The sequence below is a fragment of the Callorhinus ursinus genome, unplaced genomic scaffold, assembly GCF_003265705.2.
Source record: "Callorhinus ursinus isolate GAN/ISIS: 27379988/994484 unplaced genomic scaffold, GSC_fseal_2.0 scaffold63, whole genome shotgun sequence".
Lineage (NCBI taxonomy): Eukaryota > Metazoa > Chordata > Mammalia > Carnivora > Otariidae > Callorhinus > Callorhinus ursinus.
In genome coordinates, this window is record NW_027397125.1 from 8,422,816 (window position 1) to 8,428,120 (window position 5,305).

Here is a 5,305-nt window from a genome sequence, read left to right on the forward strand (position 1 = left end):
CATGAATTCAAGTTATTTCTAATTCGTCAATCTTGTAAGGAAGAAATAATATCAAACCTATACAAAATCTTTTAGAAAATACACCATGAAGGAACAATTTCCTACTTATTTTATGAGACCAACATTACCCTGATAGCAAAATCAAACAACATATTATAAGAAAACTTCAAACAATATCCTTCATTAACATAAATATAATAATCCTTTAAAAATAGAGATTTACAGCAATATATAAAAACAAAAATGCATCATGACCAAGTAGAGTGTATCCTAGGAATACAAAGTTACTTTAGCATTTGAAAATCAGCACAGTTCACCATTTTAACAGAATGTAAGACAAAAACCATATGATAATCTCAGAAGATGGAGAAAAATATTTGAGAAAATTCAAAAGCCTTTGTGATAAAAACTGAGCAAACTAAGAATAGAAGAAACCTTTCTCAACCTGACAAAGGGCATGTTCAAAAAACTTGGAGCTAACATCTTACCACCAACAGTGAAGGAAAATGATGTTTCTCTCTATGATAAACAGCAATACAAGAATGCCCATTTCACACTACAGTTAAACATTAATATATAGTATTACAGACAAGAAAAACATAAAAAGAATATTGGTTTCAGACTTCACTTTTGGTCTAGATGGTGTAAAACAGGCTAGATTTATCCTCCTGCCTGAAACAACTGAACAACTGGACAAAATAATATGAACAATAGTTCTCATGATACTGGACATCTTACAACAAAGAACAATGATCACTGAGAGATGGGACACAAATGACATTAGTATTATGATTGCCCTAGCTTACTGCCTGGATAGATTTTTCAGGCCATCACATATGGTATCAGTCTCCTTGAGATGAGGAAAAGGCTGGGAGTCCAGAGGGGCCAAGGCTGAAAAAGTTTGCAAGAAAGAATACCGGAGACATGCAGGAACACAAAAATATCCATCACTTGAGAAGATAAAATATACAATGTCTGACATCCAATAAAAAAATTAGCAAGCTCTCTATAAGAAACCTACTTTAAACATAAGACTATATCATGGTATATAAAGATACGCCATGCTAACACTAATCAAAAGAAAGCTAAAATATCCATATTAATATCAGACAAAGTAGGTTTCAGTTCAGGGAATATTACCAGAGATACAGAATGTCATAATGTTTATAATGAAAAAAAGGGTTAATTAAGAGAACATGACCTACATGGTTTTGCATATAATAACAGAATTTCAGAGAACATAAAATAAATACTGATGGAACTTCAAGGAAAAATAGACAATTTCACAATTATAGTTCAAAATTTCAACTCCCTTGTTTCAACAGTGATAGAACAAGTAGAAAAATCAGTAAGGCTGTAGAAGACTTGAACAGTACTATCAACCAACTTGACTTAATTGAAATTGATAGAGGGTGCCTGGGTGGCTCAGTTGGTTAAGCGACTGCCTTCGGCTCAGGTCATGATCCCAGGGTCCTGGGATCGAGTCCCGCATTGGGCTCCCTGCTCAGCAGGGAGTCTGCTTCTCCCTCTGACCCTTTTCCCTCTTGTGCTATCTCTCATTCTCTCTCTCAAATAAATAAATAAAATCTTTAATTGAAATTGATAGAACACTACAACAAATGAGACCTGAATACGTATTCTTTTCAAGTGCTCATAACATATAAAAAACAAATCTCAATTTAAAAGGATTCAAGTCATACAAAATATGTTATCTGACTACAATGGAATTAAATTAAAAATAAATAATAGAAGAATACTTAAAAGTCACCAAATATTTGAAAACTAACACTTCTAAATAACCATTGGTCAAAGAAGAAATAAAAATGGAAATTAGAAAGTATTTTTAATGTAATGAAAATGGAAACATCAAAATTTGTGGAAAGCAATTAAAGCAGTATTTATAATACAAAGCTTTAATATATTTATAATATAGCATATATACTAGAAAAGAAAGAAAGGTCTCATCAATTATCTCAGCTTTCATTTTAAGAATCTAGAAAAAAATAGTAAATGAACCTAAAGTAAGCAGAAGAAATGATAAACATCAAAGAGAAAAAGCAGTGAAACCAGGAAAACAATAGGGAAAATAAAACTAAGGTTTTTGAGGAGATAAATAAAATTGATAAAACTATAGATTGATGAAGAAAATAGAAAAGCTATAAACTGCCAATTTCAGGAATAAAGGAAGTGACCATTACAGATGCTACAGATATTAAAAGCTTAATAAGGGAATAGTATGACCAACTTTATACTTATAAATTGAATGACTTAGAGGAAATGGCAAATTCTTCGTAGGCACAAATTAATAAAGCTCAAAAAGAAATAGTTAACTTCAATAGACCTATTTCTAAAGAAATGTAATTGCTTATTAAGAACCTTCAAAATTAATTCCACGCCTAGATGAATTCACTGGGGATCACAAAGGAGAATGAGAAAGTTGGGGGGTGGGGATTGATAGGCTATTTTCATTATTTTGAGAGTAGTGATAGTTTCATTGATGTACATGTATGTCGAGACTTATCAAATTGTACGTTTTTTTATTTTTTTAAGATTTTTTTTTTTTAATTTTGACAGAGAGAGACACAGCGAGAGAGGGAACACAAGCAGGGGGGAGTGGGAGAGGGAGAAGCAGGCTTCCCGCGGAGCAGGGAGCCCGATGCGGGGCTCGATCCCACGACCCCGGGACCATGACCTGAGCCGAAGGCAGACGCTTAATGACTGAGCCACCCAGGCGCCCCCAAATTGTACATTTTAAATATGAACAGATTATTGTATGTTAATTAGACAGAAATTTATCCTTCACAACACTTTATATTTTGATGAAAAATTTTAGATGATCATTTCAAATACGAGTGAAGGTAAAAATGTTTGAAAACCAAGGCCTCAGCCCATTCCCCAACAACCAAATTGCCCCAGCCTTTCCTAATAGATAATTCTGGAACAGCTGCTTCTTGGTTTAACATCTTTTTTGAGCAGATTGGACCAATCTATCTAATGCCGTGTATTTATAAATAGCCTTTTCACAACAACCATAGTTTTATAATAAATATAAACTCGCTTTATTTATTATACCTCCGCTTGTCAATTCCACTTTTGCCCCCTTTCCTATCATAAAGATCATATATTTTCTTTAACTTAATAACTGCCAAACACTGGGTAACTAGATTAGCAACACTCACCAGCTGGTCTGGGTTTATAAGGATTCTGCTGACTCAGTTTGCAGCTGGTATATACCAAAGGATCTTCGAAAACATCCTCACCAAGGAATCTGCTCCACCCCAGTATTTACACATTCAAAGACTTTTCAGAGGCTTTCATGCGTATTAAAATAAGCCACAGATTTTTAAAACAGGTGACTCCAGTTTTGAAAGCAGTTCATTTCTTAGAACAATGAAAACTGTATGTGCTTGCTGTAGAGACATTGATAGGAAGAAAAAAAGGCATCTTCATTCTAAGTTCCCTGTACTATATCTGTGTCCATATAGAAAATGTTCCCAAAAGGAGCAATTAAAATACTATTTTTTATATTATGTTTAATCTAACATAATTAATGTTTATGATAGCATATGTATTTAGTTTCATTTTCATGATCACTTTTGTAAGGTATGAACTAGTTCTTCAGGAATGAAGTTCTCATTTATAATAATACACCTATAGAACTAAAGGATTTTACTTAAGATTTAACTTTCAGCTGACGGCCTAGAACCAAATTTGTATAATTGGTTCTGTTTTAGAGGAGATTCCACATAAGCTCTAGATAAAGACATCACTGTGCCTCAGTTTTCACATCAATAAAAAACCAAATTAATTCCAATAGTCCTTCCAAACTACAGTGTCAATTTATCATTTTCTACATTAATATCTCTGTATTTAAGAGGTTTCTCATTCTTCACATTTCAGTTCTCATTCTTTTTCTTTGCATTTGCTTTTAACTATACTTCCATTACTCACTTGTGTTGCACTTTACAAATACTCTCCTCCTGAGTCTACCCAGGAGGGTAGACTTTCTTTCCTCTCATAGTCATTCCTACTGTGATACTTACAAGTAAATTAAAATTCCCATTCATCCCATTAATGATATCATTGCTCTTATCCTGTTGAAATAACCACACCAAGCCCAAATTTTATCACAATATGCTAAAAACATGCATGACAGATCACTAACACTCTCATTAACCCTGATTTCAAGATTTGTTATTAAAGCTATGATGATCAAGATAGTATGGTACTTGTGTAAAGATAGACAAAAAGATCAATGGAACAGAACATTTCAGAAATACACCTATACATACATAGATAACTGATTTTTTAAAAAGATTTTATTTATTTATTTGAAAGAGAGAGTGAGTGAGCGAGAGAACATGAACCAGGGGAGGGAGAGGGAGAAGCAGACTGCCCGCAGAGCAGGAAGCTTGACACGGGCTCCATCCCAGGGTCATGGGATCATGGCCGGAGCTGAAGGCAGACACTTAACTGACTGAGCCACACAGGCGCCCCCAGATAACTGATTTTTTACAAAGGTACAAAGGCAACTCCGCAGAAAAAGGATAGGTTCTCAACAAATGGTGCTGAACGCTTGGATACCTATAAGCAAAAATATGAACTTCAATCTATATCTCACACTAGATAAAAAAATTAAAGTGGATTATAAGTTTGACTGTAGAACTTCAAACTACTCATCTTCCACAAGAAAACTGCACAGAATCTTTTGTGAGCTTGGCTTAGGCAAAAATTCTTAGATGTGACACCAAAAACACAGTCTATCAAAGACAAAATTGATAAATAGAACTTTATCAAAATTAAGACCTGCGGTTTGAAAGACACTGTTAAGAGAATGAAAAGCAACCCACAAACTGGGAAGAAATATTTGGCAATCATATATTTGATAAAGGACTTAGATCCAGAATCCATAAAGTACTCTCAAAACTTACTGAAAACACAGTTGCACCACTAAGAAAATGAGGAAGAGATCAGAAAAGTCGCTAATGCAAAGAAAATATACAGTTGACAAAAAAGCACATGAAAAGAAGCTCAGCATCATTAGTCATTAAGGAAATGAAAAATTAAAACCATAATAAGATAGCACAACACATCTATTAATATATGTAAAATCTAAGATGGACCATACCAAATATTGGCCAGGATATGGAGCAACTGAAATTCTTGTATATAGCTGTTAGGAATGTGAAATTGTACAACCACTTTTGAAAACATTTAGCAGTTTCTTAAAGAGTTAGAACTATATATGACCTAGTCACTCCACTAATTATTTACATAAGAAAGATGAAAGCATATCTCCATAAAA